General features: G+C 36.7%; 1 long non-coding RNA gene and 1 pseudogene across 2 annotated transcripts; both read left to right on the top strand.

Moving 5' to 3' along the window:
* The first annotated feature begins 432 nt into the window (after positions 1-432).
* On the top strand, positions 433-8,324 carry LOC127180356 (NACHT, LRR and PYD domains-containing protein 3-like; annotated as a pseudogene). The gene is made up of 7 exons (XR_007829630.1): positions 433-612; positions 1,934-2,044; positions 2,225-4,097; positions 4,217-4,390; positions 4,500-4,673; positions 7,646-7,692; positions 7,780-8,324. The product of XR_007829630.1 is annotated as an NACHT, LRR and PYD domains-containing protein 3-like (transcript).
* A 5,824-nt stretch (positions 8,325-14,148) lies between these two features.
* On the top strand, positions 14,149-15,906 carry LOC127170348 (uncharacterized). Its single transcript, XR_007828345.1, has 3 exons — positions 14,149-14,220; positions 14,805-14,920; positions 15,781-15,906. It is a non-coding gene; the product is annotated as an uncharacterized LOC127170348 (long non-coding RNA).
* Positions 15,907-15,978: the final 72 nt, after the last annotated feature.

The raw sequence follows: 15,978 nt of genomic DNA, 5'->3' as shown, positions 1-15,978 counted from the left end.
AACACCCATTACAATAAATGCTATCTAGTCCACATAGTAAAACTCTTATTTACATTGAACTTTCACTGCATTGGTTATTATTAAATGCAGTCACAGGAGTGCAGAACTTTTTGCCTAAACTTTTTTACCTAAACACCTCTCGTTGTCTATTTCAATCATGCATTCAACAGATATGTCTGTGATTGGTTATAATGGTCAATTTCTGTACATTTGTTATTGAGAATGTAAATAAGATGCACATATCATAAGGAGTTTGACAGTAATACTACAGCAGATTACATGAGTGCTTAAGAGTATATGAGTATTTAATGTACCTATATTGCAGTGAACAACTTACAGGGATGTTAACCCAAAATTAATATTCTGTTATCATTTACTCACACTCATGGACAATATTATCTGTGTATTTTTAACTTAAAGGGTTCATCAATCTCTCAACAGTGTTTTTGAGAAAAAAAAAGAGGAAGGCAGGGCCATGAGTCTCTGTGAAGAGGAGGAGGATAAGGATATTGCTTCTAAAATGAGCTCTCCTGGAACAAGCTGTGATCAACCCATGAAGAATAAGAAAAGGCCCTCTGCATCCAGTGATGCAACATTGACCTCTGACCCCAGGTAAGACACTAGCTATTTTTGCATTTAGTAGATATTTTTTATTTACAGTGACGTATAGTGCATTCCAGAAGACTGCAGTCAGTGAGTGAGCTTTGCCTTGTGGTGTCATTAAAAACTCAAAAACATTTTCCTGAACCTCCACTGTCCCATGTAATGTTTTTTTTTTAAAGAAATGTCTAAAGAATGAATCATGTTAATCAACAAGCTCTCGCTTTCCTAAACATATATACACACAGGTCAAAAGTTTGGAAAAATTAAGTTTTTATTATTATTCATATTTTTTTAAGAAGTCTTGTTTACCAAGGCTGTATTTTTTAAATATTGTGTATTTACTTTATTTAAAATCAGTAATATTGTGAAATATTATTACAATTTAAAAAACTATTTTCTATGTGAAAATATTGTAAAATGTAATTTATTCCTGTGACCAAAACTGAATTTTCAGCATCATTACTCCTGTTTTCAGTGTCACATGATCTGTCAGAAATCATTATAATATGCTGATTTTTCCAATCAAGAAACTGATTTTGGATTATGATCAATGTTGAAAACAGTTGTGCAGCTTCATGTTTTTGTGGAAACTGTGAAAGAAAGAGATTAACATTTCATTCTGCAAGGACAAATTAAATTGATCAAAGGTGACAAAAGATTTCTATTTCAAATACATTGTTATTTTGAACTTTCTATTCATCAAATAATCCTAAAAATATATGGTTTCCAAAAAAAAATATTAAGTAGCACAACTTTTTGATACTTAACACTGATAATAAGAAGAAACTTTATTAATAATTGGACATCAATAAATCAGTGGCTGCTTTTGTGAGGTTATTAGAGTATTACAGTGTTATGTAGAGTTGAGTATTATGAACAAGAGAGTGAGAGATTGACTGAGTGATTTTCTGCATCTGTTTGAGCACAGATGTCAAACTCAAGCCCTGCATGTCATTTGCCTGCAAGATAATTTCATTATGCTGTGGCTCTCTCATTTTTACAGTCCTTGTTGTGTATCCCAAGTTCATTTCTGAAACATGAACGTAATGTCTTAGTTAGCACTTCCCAACCGAAAGTCTGTTCATTAATCTGTATCTTTGACGTAGTTTCTTTTCATTGGTTAAAGACATTATGACACTGTCATAGTGTTGATGGCACTCAGAGTTCATGTTTCATTATTTGACTAACTCCTAAAGAGACTTACTGCCAGTTTACTGCTGCAACAATATAACCTGCACTGAAATCTCTAAAAACTCCTCAACATTAACACAAACTGAAAGCCTTTCTACAACATTCTGTTTATTTATTATTTGTTATTTGGCTGTATCAGCAGGAGGAAGAAACAGAGATCAGAGTCTTCAGATGCCAGCTGTGTATCTGTAAATAGTAACAGATCCATGGATGAACGCCCAAAATTCACTGAAGTGACCTCTGACCCTCTGTTAGTATAAACATTTACTTGCTAATTTACTGTAGAGCAATTTAACATGAATAACATAAAGACATGATTTAAAGAACTGAATAACACTAAATATAATTTCAAAAATGTGTAATAAGCACTGCACAGGGGCATCAAAATCATATCTAGAATCGTATCTGTTTCTGTTGGTCTCTATTTCAGAGCAGTAATTAGAAGCAAGGTGATTGTCTTTTCTGACAGAACATCTTTGACCTGCACTGCATCCAGTGAGACTGGAGGCCTGCAGAAACCAGTGGATGATGTCTTTCAGAGAGTGAAAGACCAGCACAAAACCAGCATGAAGAACAAATATGAGAGATTATTTGAGGGAATCAAACTACAAGAGAATGAAACCCTCCTGAACAGGATCTACACACAGCTCTACATCATAGAGGGAGAGAGTGAAGGAGTGAATGAAGAACATGAGGTTTTACAGATGGAGAAAACAGCCAGAACAAAACACTCACAAGACACTCCAATCTACTGCAATGACATCTTTAAATCCTCACCTGAACCAGGATGTGAGGAGAAAGACCAAATCAAGACTGTTCTTACTAAAGGCATCGCTGGAATCGGAAAAACCGTCTCTGTGCAGAAGTTCATTCTGGACTGGGCCGAGGGAAAAGACAATCAGGATGTAGATTTCATGTTTGTGCTTCCATTTTGAGAGCTGAACTTGATCCGAGATCATCAGTACAGTCTTCACAGACTTCTGCTGGACTTTCATCCTGAACTTCAAGATCTGGACTCAAAGATTTATGAGGAGTGTAAAGTTGTGTTCATCTTTGATGGTCTGGATGAAAGCAGAATCACACTGATGTTTTCAGATGATCAGAAAGTTTGTGATGTGACTGAGACTTCATCAGTGGGTGTGTTGATGTCAAACCTCATGAAAGGAGAGCTGCTTCCCTCTGCTCTCATCTGGATCACCTCCAGACCAGCAGCAGCCAATCAGATCCCCTCCAAATACATCAACCGTCTGACAGAAATTCAGGGATTCAATGAGTCTCAGAAGGAGGAATATTTCAGGAAGAGAATCAGTGACCAGCATCAAGCCAGCAGAATCATCTCACACATCAGAAGAGCAAGAAGCCTCCACATCATGTGCCACATCCCCGTCTTCTGCTGGATCTCATCCACTGTGCTTCAGAAGCTCCTGAAAGAAGATGTGAGTGCAGAAATCCCTCAAACTCTGACTGAAATGTACATCCACTTCCTGCTGATTCAGATCAACATGAGGAATCAGAAGTATGAAGAGAGAGATCCAGAGAAACTCCTGCAGTCCAACAGAGAAGTGATTGTGAAACTTGCTGAAGTGGCTTTCAAACAGCTGATGAAGGGCAATGTGATGTTCTATGAGGAGGACCTGATTGAGAGCGGCATAGACGTCACTGACGCCTCAGTGTATTCTGGGATTTGCACTGAGATCTTTAAGGAGGAATCTGTGATTCATCAGAGGAAAGTCTACAGCTTCATTCATCTGAGTGTTCAGGAGTTTCTCGCTGCTTTCCATGTGTTTTTACCATTATGTAATGCAGTATTGATACATTGCATTTTTTTTTGATTCATTGCATAATTTGCATAAAAGAGCAGTAGATAAAGCCCTTAAGAGTGAGAATGGACATCTGGATCTGTTCCTGCGGTTCCTGCTGGGCGTCTCACTGGAGTCCAATCAGAGACTCTTACAGGATCTACTGACACACACAGAGAACAGCTCAGAGAGCATCAGGAGAACCACACAGTACATTAAAGAGAAGATCAAAGATGGACATGGACTCTCCACTGAAAGATCCATCAATCTGTTCCTCTGTCTGCTGGAAGTGAAAGATCAGACTCTGTCCAGAGAGATTCAGGAGTTTGTGAAATCAGACAAACACTCAGAGAAGAAACTCTCTCCTGCTCACTGCTCAACAATCGCCTACATGCTTCAGATGTCAGAGGAGGTGCTGAATGAACTGGATCCCATGAAATTCAACACATCAGATGAGGGGAGAAGAAGACTGATACCAGCTGTGAACAACTGCAGGAAAGCTCTGTGAGTGAATGAAATGACAGTTTATGTTGTTCTGATTCATCCTGAGTATATTTAGTTCAAGTTTATTATGTCTTAAACCTTTCATTTTCTCAGTCGTTTTGTGATTTGTTCTCTTCCAGTCTTGCTGGTTGTAATCTCACTGCTCAGGATTGTAAAATAGTATCATCATCTTTACAATCCTCAAACTTTGTTCTGAGAGAGTTGGATCTGAGTAACAATGACCTGCAGGATTTAGGAGTGAAGCTACTCTGTGATGGACTGAAGAGTTTAAACTGTCAGCTGGAGATACTGAGGTGTATACTATTTGAAAACTGGAATTAAAGACATATTAACAGATACTTATTTTTAGTATTGATACTTATTTTTAGTATTTTAAATCCTTTTTAATCTCTTATGTTGTAGGTTGTCAGGCTGTATGGTGACAGAGGAAGGCTGTGGTTATATGTCTTCAGCTCTGAGTTCAAACCCCTCACACCTGAGAGAGCTGGATCTGAGCTACAATCACCCAGGACAATCAGGAGTCCAGCTGCTCAAACACAAACTGGAGGATCCAAACTATAAACTGGAAATACTCAAGTATGTGGGACAGTTATGAATCATGTGTGTCTGTATGTTTAAGGAGGGTTCACCTGAGTGGGGTAAATTAAGAAATGTATTTGAAAATCTGTTTCTCTCTAAAAATGCTGTACACCAGTTATTTATATGACTTATTACAGCAAAAGTTACTAAATTGTAGCTTGATGTTAAAATTTTTTTTTTAATAGTTTAAAGAGTTGTCTCTTATTTTGAAGGTTACAGTGAGGCACTTATAATGGAAGTGAATGGGGTGATCTATACATGTTAAAATACTTTACTCACTGTCTCAATAGTATAGCCACAATATAAACAAAATAAACATCAGGCATGTTAACGTGTGTTTTTTTGTTTTTTGTTTGTTTGTTTATTTACTCATTTATTATGGTAAGTGTACCCATTAAGCCCACCAAAATCTTACATTTAGGTGTTTTTCACAGATATTGACATGGTTTATAAGAAAAATCTACTGTTAAAATGCAAGATTTCTCTCTCATTTTAAAATGTATTAATTAGTTGATGTACACTTTAGAATATAAACTTAAGATATTTTATGGATAAGTCAAAAGTCCAGCATGGGCTTAAATGGTACATTGGCACTATTTAAGCCTGCATGTGTTCCAAAAAAACCCACATCATGATTTATGCACTATATATATATATATATATACAGGGGTTGGACAATGAAACTGAAACACAGGCCAATATAGTGTTGGAGGTTTCATGGATATGTTTGCACAGCCTGGTGGCCTATCTTCACTGATTGCACACTGCACCAGTAAGAGCAGAGAGTGAAGGTTGACTATGTGCACCCAATGGATCAAACATTGTACCCTGAAAGTAGTGCCTTGTATCAGGATGATAATGCACCAATACACACAACAAGGCTGGTGACAGAGTGGTTTGATGAACATGAAAGTGAAGATGAACATCTCCCATGGCCTGCACAGTCACCAGATCTGAATATTATTGAGGGCTGTTTTGGAAGAGTGAGTTAGGAAAAGTTTTCCTACGCCAGCATCACGTAGTGACCTGGCCACTTTTTTTTTGCAAGAGGAGAATAGCTTAAAATCCTTCTGGCTACTGGGCAGGACTTATATTTGTCATTCCCAGGATGAAATGATGCTGCATTGGGCACAAAAAGGCTCAACAACGTACTAATTGTTTTTAAAAAAAACAGGTGTTTCAGTTTTATTGTCCAACCCCTGTATATATATATATATATATAAATATATATATATATATACTACTTAGACTATATATATACTACTTAAAGAGAGTCTGAATTCTTGCCTTCTACCACTGAACTGGGGAAGGTCCCCTGTCCCTGATGAGCATCAACTCAGATCTTGGCCTTCACTCACTCCCAAAAATATTTTCTGTCCACTCTAAACTGTTTTTTTTTTTTTTTTTTTATTTTTTTACTCTGACCTCATGGTAAAGGCGACATGCCTCTACAATGTTTGTATTATCAAACATCAGCCAACACAACAGCAGACACCTATAATGGTGCTACACAGTGTGTAATTTATGGGCATAAATATATAAATATAGTTCTAAACTTAAAGGTAAAAAGGCAAAAGGTTAAAAGGCAAAAGCACAAAAAGAGCTTATCATTAAACACTTTCACTCAGAAAATTTATCAAAATTTGTAATGAGGGATTCCACATTGGAGCACATAAGGTGAGCTTAAACTGTTAGTTCATCCAAAAATGATTATTCTGTCATTAATTACTCACCCTCATGTTGTTCTACACCCGTAAGACCTTTGTCCATTTTCGGAATATAATTTAAGATATTTTTGATGAAATCCGAGAGGTCTCTGACCTTCCCATGGACAGTAAGGGTACTACCACGTTCAAGGCTCAAAAATACCAGGATGATCGACAAAGTAGTCCATGTGACGTCAATGGTTCAAATGTAATTTTACGAAGCTAAAAGAATACGTTCTGTGCACAAAAAAAAAAAAAAAAAGATAAATAAATAAATAAATAATGACTTCTTTCCACATTTTCTTTGATCATCTTGATACTTTTTAAAGCCTTGAACGTGGTAGTACCCTTGCTGTCTATGGGAGGGTCAGAGACCTCTTGGATTTCATCAAAAATATCCTAAATTGTGTTCCAAAGATGAACAAAGGTCTTACAGGTTTAGAACAACATGAGGGTGAGTAATTAATGAAATAATAATGAAATTAATTTTGGGGTGAACTAACCCTTTAAATGGTTCCACAGTGCACAATGGTGATAAATGACAATGTTTTCTTTTAGAAATTTAAGATATCTTTACAAAGACATGCATGTAGGTTAAATATATTGTGGACTAAGCATCATAGTAATTTTAATTGTGCTTAGAAAGAAATTCTAAGTTTTTTTTTCATTCAAAGTTAGCTTGTGTTGGCTATAGTTTGCATGTGTTTTGTGGCACTGTACCATTTAAGCCCATCTTTAAAAAAAAAAAAAAAAAAAAAAAACAAGAAAAGAAAAGAAAAGAAAAAAAGATGTATTTATTTGTAAATTGGTGCAAAATGAATCACAGTTCAGATGCTTAATTCAGTCAGTCTTTCAGTAAGGCTAATGGTTTGACCTTGAGTCACACCAAATTAACAAATCACTGGATTGGTTAAAATATTGACATGAAATAATCATAGCATAAAATACGATTTTTCCTTCAAAGTTAATAGTGAACTTAAATGGTACATGAGCTTAATTGGTACACTTAGCTTGTCTCCTTTATTACTTTGGTCTTGTAATTATATTCTGCTACATGTTACATGTTAAATTGGCAATACTATAACACAGATGTCATGCTAATAAAGCAACTGGAACTTGAACTTAACAATTAAATGTGGGGGAAAAATAAAGTTATATATAATTTTACAACTTTGTAATCGTGGTTCTGCTGTATCTGCTTTACTAAATAGTAAAGCATTTGCAGTTCACTGAACATTGTTTGTGTATATGTTTATGTCTTAGTTTGGACTGTGGAGAAGGTTTCAGGATCACACCGGGACTGCAAAAATGTAAGTCCATACACACACACACATACAAACACACCTGTGCATATTTTAGAATATAATAGATGTTCTGATCAGTCTTTCTCTGTTCAGATGCCTGTGATCTCACACTGGACCCAAACACAGCACACACTCAACTCATCCTGTCTGAGGGGAACAAAAAAACAACATGTGTGAAAGATCATCAGCCGTATCCTGATCATCCAGACAGATTTGAGCACTATGAACATGTGCTGTGTGGAGAGAGTCTGACTGGACGCTGTTACTGGGAGGTTGAATGGAGCGGCTGGTGTCATGTAGCAGTTGCATATAAAGGAATCAACAGGAAAGGCGGGAGTGAATGTCGTTTTGGACTCAATGAAAAGTCCTGGAGTCTGAACTGTTCTGATGAGATTTACTCTTTTTGGCACAATAATAATAAGACAAACATTCCTCTCCCTTTTTCTTCATCTAAGAGAGTAGGAGTGTATGTCGACTGGTCAGCCGGTACTCTGTCTTTCTACAGGGTCTCTGACACACACACACTCACACATATATACAAACAAACAACCACATTCACTGAACCCCTCTATGCTGGATTTACAGTTTATCCTGATTCCTCAGCATCTTTGTGTCAGATTTAACAACCTACTCTGATCACAGAGACCTGGAAGCCCATTTCTACATCAGAGGAAAAATTATAGGAAGGAAAGTATTTTTGAATTGCTGTTGAAGGTACTAAGAAAGAAAAAAACAAAACAAAAATGTGTGTTTACCTGAATATCTTGTGACTTCAGAGAAATATGAAACATGAAACAGGTAATGTTTCCCCCTGAGATGCTGATGAAGGTCCAGGCCCTCCATCAGTCACAGACTAAAATATGTTTGCATTTTGGGAAAGTTATATAATTATGGAGAGGCAATTTTAGCGTTACAAACAACATCCATGGTGTTAACCAATCATACCAGATTCTGGAATTTTGGAAACCTGTTACATAATCTAGACTACATAAAATCCATTATGATTTTTGTCAGCTCTTCTCTGAAGACTTTGAAGGCTCTGACACATAGGTCACAGGTATTGGCTGGTACTTTGTGTGAGTCAGTGGGGATTCGTTGGTGTCAGAAGTGATGGTCTGAAAAAATACTCTGGACTTTTAATTTGGTGTGATCTTATAAAAGCTACTGTAGATGTGTCTCTGTTTCAGAGGATCCACAGATTGCTGGATTGTCATGAACTGTTAGGTCAGTGTGTTTTCCTACTGTTCAATTTGTTGTGATATAAGATAGAATCACCTCTTAATGATTGATAGGATCATAATTTAAATGAAATAATCTTCTGTGACACTGAAATTATGTATTCAAGACATATTTTTTTTGTTGTGAAGCACATTCTTTTTTAACACTATAATTCTGAGTGATGGATTTTCTGAGTGACATTTTGTTATGGTGTATTTTTCCATCTCTGTTTTGTATTGGTTGTATTGGTCATGTAACCTAAAAAATGTAGAACATGCAGGTCAAAATAAATGTACTGAACCAACCTCAACCATTGGGTTTTATTGGTGAAAGTAACTTTTAATGGTTAGATCAAATGAAAATGGCTCTTTGATGTAACAGCTGCACAATGTACCACTGGGTTGTCTTCACACATGGATGAATCACATTAAGAACTGGGAGATCCAGATTAAGAGCTTTTACTACTTTACCAGACATTCAGATTATCCAACAACACCCTTTTTACCTTGCCAAAATCAGCTCTGCAAAAATCATCTCATTCTAGTCGAGGCTGTTTTAAATGCAAATGAGCTCTGCTCGCCCCGCCCTCTCTTCTCTCTGTGGAGAGACAATCCTGTTTACTTTAGCCGCAGGCGCGTTTAGCCACTAAACTTGCTAACTAGCACATTATTATAAAAGGCGATTGCAAAGATTCATAAAAAAAAAAACCCTTATACTCACTTCTGCTGTAAGTGAAGCTGGATCATGAATGATTCACGCAAACATAGACGGATATATGTAGATCGGGAGGCACATTCCCTTCACAAACAAACGTAATCCACTGCATCTTCAGCGCCTCAGATGTCGGGAGTAAATGACGACCACTATGTTCATTATTACATCCAGCAACACAACACCTCAATCACTCAATCTGAGATATTCTTGTCTAACTTACAGCCCTGCTCCAGCATCAAAACAAAGAGGTTGGACTGTTACAGCTGATCTGAGGTAAAACGCTCATGTCAATCAATTATCGTGGGAGTGTCCTCTGTTGGTGTGACGCCACACTGACAGGCATCTAAGAATGGCTCAATTTGAAAAAGGGGATATTATTTTTACATATTAATTAAAAACCACTGCATGGATTTTTATCATTATAGGGTAGATTTGTACATACACTGCCAACACACATTAAGGTTCAAACAACATGTAAAAGTAAACTTAGCATCTGATGACCCCTCTAATGCTTGCATTATGTTACGAACTGAGCCGAGTTTTACCTCAGATCAGCTGTATCTTCAGAGCTCCCAATCATTTTTAAATATGTTTTAAAAAACAATTGGGGAGCTGGCTTGAATTTGATCAGTGTAGCACTTCCCATTCCCAAGTTATACAATATATATTCATAATCTCAGGAGGTGAGAACCAGAAGGGCGTAAGTGATATTTTGGGTGTAATGGAGATATATATCAAATGTCTACTGGCTAAAGTATACTGTCAACTATGAGTGTACAAAATGTTGTTATAAATAATTGAAATTAGGACACAAAGTCAGATTAAACTATGGTAAATTTTTGTTTTGGCCCTCCTGTGAAGTTGGTGAAATGTCACTTATGCCTTTCTGGTTCTTCATTCTGGTGTGCAGAATCCAGCCTCATGAGACTGCAGTACAGTCATGCCATGCTATACTTTGACAGGATTATCGTGTTAACTGACTTCAAAACATGTGCAAGGTCTCATGAACTCTCAAGTGTCTAAACTTATACAGTGTGTGCCTGGCCTAGTGTGTTGTTTAAAGTTGGCATGAAGTGGAATGTGTGATAGTCTTGTTTTCTTTATTGTGACATATTAGAATGGAATGGCTTTTGGAAGGAGGAAAAAAAATGTAGGATTTCGTCCTGTGAATTGATTGTATTGTGGGAAGTTGAGCATTGCTAAACAAATGAAGATAGATCTGAATTTGCAATGAGTTGTGATGGATATTTAGTCCCACCCTCCTCTGAGACATATGTCGTGAATATGTTTTTTGTCTCTCTGAGTCTGTGTGTCCAAGTCTGTCCCTGTTCTGTCTGGATCATCGGACCACTGTGTGTTAGTGAGAGAAACGTCTGACATAGTTTATACACCATTCAGGATGATATAACGCACACACACACTTACGGACACAAGTATGTCATCATTCATGAGTGATTTTGTAGTTCATGTGAGCTGCATGATTTCAATCTCAGAAGTTCTTCAGAAGTGTGTAATCGTGTCATTCGGATTCAGACTGCAGACTGTGACACAGAGATGGAAAAAAATTCTCAGTTCCTGGAGGAGAAAGAGGATGGAAAACATGGATACATTGAGTTCATTTCCAACACAATCAGAGTGAATGAAAAAGAGATGACGATGGATGATGTAGAAGGTCTGTATTCATAGAGATTTTGTCATACACTCTTAAAGAATGAAAGAACAAGGGCTATGAAGAAACAGTTCAAAGTTTTTTTTTTTTGTTTTTTTTTTTAATAAAACACGTTTATGTTAACATGAATAGTCTGGGTGGAAATGCACAATCAACATAAAATCCATTAACCTTTTTTTTTTCATGTAAGGGGACAGTGACTTTAAAATTAGTCTGTATGTCAAGAGAGAAGATAAAGATACTGCCTCCAAAATTGGTGCCTCTCTTCTGTATCAAATGTGTCAGCCGGCTCTCTGTCCTTCTACAGTGTCTCTGACACACACACACTCACACACTTACACACATTCAACACCACATTCACTGAACCCCTCTATGCTGGATTTCTAGTGTACCGTGATTCTTCAGTGTTTCTCTGTTAGATGTAAGCACAAAGTTATTTGCTAGAAGTGTCTATTCCATTTCTTTTTTTTTTTTTAAAAAAGTGACTTGTATTGTGACTTTGGCTAGTTACTATGTAACATTGCAAGATGACTTGTATTGTAGGGTATCCGTCTTATTTTTCAATGCAGAACCAAGCCATTTTCTGTGAATATGCAAGACTTCTGGTTCATAGAAGACTAAAAAACTGCAGTAAACAGTAAAATTGTTTGCAGTACAAATGTGTGTTCATAATTAAGACAATATGTTAAAATAATATGGCAAGAAACACCAGTTTGCAAAACCAAGAAGCAAAACCAGCTGTTTTCTACAGATAAAAATAACTGGAAGCAAATGACACCGGAAACCAGACACATTAAATGTACAAATAGCAGTGCCTGCTCTTACAGAACAAATAAGATGGATAAAGCCAGATTATGAGGTCATATAATTAAATAGACTCATAAATCCATAAAAAGTAATTAAGCTATTTTGTATTTCATATATTTAATACATAAGGTTTTCAGTAAAATCATGAAATGACTTAAATGATCTACGTATTTGAATCCTGTTTGTCATGTGGTTTTTAATACCTTTTAATTATCAGTTTTTATCTGTTGTGTATGTGAGTCAGTGAAGACTTCACTGATTCAATGTGATGGTCCGTAGAAACATTCTGAGCTCTGTTGTACTCTTTATCTAAAACATTAATTTGGTGTGATCTTATAAAAGCTTCTGTAGATGATGCTGTCACTGTTTCAGAATATCCAGACTCAGTTTCATCCTGCTGGATTGGCAGAACTGTGTTTTATTGCTGTTCAGTACCACATATAATATCCCCTCTTATTGACTGATCTTCTATGTATTCAGGACTGTCTATTGCTGTTACAGCTTACATTGTTCTGTATATATTTATGAGATATACTTCTTTAAAAAAAAACATTACAACTCTTACTGATCCCAAACTTTTGAGCAGCAGTATATGAATATGTTATATGAATTACAATAAATTACAATTAATATAATATAAATATTTAAAAAAAAAAAAAAAAAAAAACAAAAGTCGGGCAATTTTATTTAAAAAATTCTTTGACTGTAAACTGTTTTAATTTGGAGCTAGAGATACAGTGGCTTCATTGCATCAGCCGATTGGCCTGGTTTGGGTTTGCGATCTCTAACCCGGAATAAAACCTGCTCCGGAGCACGGTAGCTGTGTAGCGTAAGTTACTATGGTGACGAATCTGCTGAAAACCAATCCATCTTCTTGAGTAACTTAAAGTTTGCTCAAACTAAACGCGAACTTACCTGGGTAAAAAAAACTAAATCGGCTTCGTGCTACAGGCCACAGGTTCCGACAAGGCCAAACCTATAAACAAAACCCCAATCTCAGCCACCCCTCTTTGTAACCTCATCAAAATAAAAGAAAATACTGAAATTGTCTTCCCTATCTACCTGAAGCTTTAAACAAACACAAAGAAAATAACAAACAAAAGAAATGGCATCAGAACCCTACAACCCAATAAAGCAGTAAGAGTTTACAAATTATAAACAAATACAACGAAAATACAATCTCAACACAAAACCAAAAGAAACAAAGTGGGCAACTAAACCCAACGTCTAAGAGTGAGTGTTCAACGAAGCTGTAGAAGAAAGGGAATGGAAGATTTTTAAACACTCGTCCTGTTGACAGCACCGATAGGAGGCAGCCTTCAATAATGACGACAGACAATCGTGGAACAGCCACCTCTGCAACACAAAACGCGTACATAAATAGAACAAAGGAAAACAAGAACAACTGAGGTTGTAACAATGTGTTCCTGGGGTCTCTGTGAGTCTGTGTGCCCAGGTCTTCTCTCTTTGGGACATGGTCAGGGTCTGTCACATGAAGGACACAGTGTTTATTTTGCAGCACCACGGCAATGTAAAACGACACTTGGTAAAAATGTCTTGGTTTTTAAAAGGAAAAGCACTCCCTCTAGTGGCACACATCATGACAGACTACATGGTTTGTGTGTTGGAGCAGGGTTGGAACTAAACTCTGCAGAGCTGCGGCTCCAGGAACAGTGTTTGTCACCCCTGTATTAGATAAATACTACAGTAAATGTGTGGTTCTTTGCCTCCGTCATGCAATAAAATCGTTTAATTCACAGGTAACCAGGATTATCCCTTACATATTTTATATACTATATGTGGTGTTTCTGGTGTATATGACAGTGGTGTTTATAACGTATGGCGTGGTGAATGTCAACAAAATGTTAATACTTTGTTAGACGACATAACATTTCCTTAATGTTTAGTTCTGTGCTGTAACCTACATCACAACTGCTCCAGTGGTTACTACCTTCACAATGTGATGATGCTCTGCGCCACTAGAGGGAGTGAGATTGTTGTGAGATTGTTTTTGTTTGACACGCCTTTACTAATTAGAAAACGAAAGTAAAAAAGGAAGATTTCGAGGACGCCATTTCAAGGTTTTAAATCTGTCAATACTAGATATTTAAACTGCCTGTTTTGTGGTAAGTTAAGAATTTATTGTTAATGTAAGCATGGGTGTATCGCATACACTGAGCTGATTTTTCTGTGTTGCTGTTTTTTTTTTTACATTGGATTTAACACCTCCAATATTCGACAGTTTTGCAGCTCTGGCCAAAATGACCGAAACGTAGCTGAACTGCGTAGCGATATATATACAGACTTTGACTATTAAAGAGGACGAAAGTCGGAAGAATATGGAGACAGAAAAAAACTGTAAATCTTTAAACTGTAAACCTTAATTGATGCAGACTTACAGTACACTATACTAACATTACAAGTCTTACAACGCGTCAAAACAACGCGTTCATAACAACAGTTTTCCTCTCACCAACTCATCCTCCTCTTCCTAAAAAAACAAACAAACAAACAAAAAAACCTAAACCTATGTAATATCAGAGTAGCAGATACTATAAGGATTTGCTACAGTGAATTAAATGGGTTATTATGTTTCTGGTTGAAAAAATGTTGTCCAAAGCTACTGAAGCCAAAATGATAAATGTTTGCTTTTTTGTCTATATTTTATGTATTTGTTTACTTTCTTTTTTTTCTTTTCTTTGTGAAGAAGAAAGATAAGGATACAAACTCTAAAATGAGTTCTCCATCTCCTGAGTTAAGCTGTGATCAACCAATAAAGAATCTGACCACTAGATCCAGTGATAAAACAGAGACATTTGAGCCCAGGTAAGACACCAGCCATTTTTGGCTTTTATTCAAAATTATTTACAGTGGATTCCAGAAGCCTGTGGTTGGTTTGTGAGCAGCATCTCGTGATACCACCAGAGAGGCATGAAATAATTTTCCTGAATCATTTTCTGTTATGCTGGGATGAAATCCAGCCTCCTTCTGTTCTACTGTGAGCACATTCTTCTCCACTGAGAGGATTTGTTGGGCACAGCTCATAGTTGCACTAGCTTGAAAAAGGGTGTAAGCCCTACACTGGTTTTGTCCAGCTTTAAAATAAATATTTACACCTGTTGCACCAGCTAAAAGCAGAACAGGCACAACTATACCTAGCATAGATGATGCACATCCACACCAACACATTGTACTGCAGTTGAGACACCATTCACGCTGCAATAACTACAGTTACTAAAAATAAAGAACTGAATTGCTCAAAACACCAGAACAAGTGAAGCTGCTGCTCCATGTTTTCACTAAGTGTTTCCTAACAAGTTTGTATTTCATGATAAAACTCACAGAATTTGAAAGCGGAGACTTTGTTTCTTATTGAAAGTAACACAGAACAAAGCTTATTGCAGTTATTGAGTGGTAGCCGAGTGACAAGTAATTTTAATTTATCCAAGCATTTATATTGTCCTTACATGCAGGATGATCCATGGTACGGTTTCTTCTAATAATCCCAGCACTAGCAGCCAGAGACATAAAAATTAATACAAAAACCAGCTCAACTAAGTTGAGTTCTCACCCAATATTTTCTGTAGAGTCAAGTCAATAGTATTGTCAAATATTCCTAACCAAGCAAGCCAAAAGGTGACAGTGGCAAGTATGTGCAAAATGTTATTTTGTTTGTCTTTTGTAAGTATCAGGGGGAGCAAGAGACAGAGATCAGAGCCTCCAGAACCCAGTGGTGTGTCTGTGAAGAGTAACAGGTCCTTGATGCAACCCCCTGGATTCAGTGATGGAACAGTGTCCTCTGACACTTGGTTAGTATAAAGATGTGGTTCCTGAATTACTCCTATGTCTATAAAATTATAGATACTGTTAAATATATGTCTTGT

Source organism: Labeo rohita, chromosome 1 (assembly GCF_022985175.1).
Source record: "Labeo rohita strain BAU-BD-2019 chromosome 1, IGBB_LRoh.1.0, whole genome shotgun sequence".
Taxonomy (NCBI): domain Eukaryota; kingdom Metazoa; phylum Chordata; class Actinopteri; order Cypriniformes; family Cyprinidae; genus Labeo; species Labeo rohita.
This window is presented reverse-complemented; position numbering and strand designations above follow the sequence as displayed.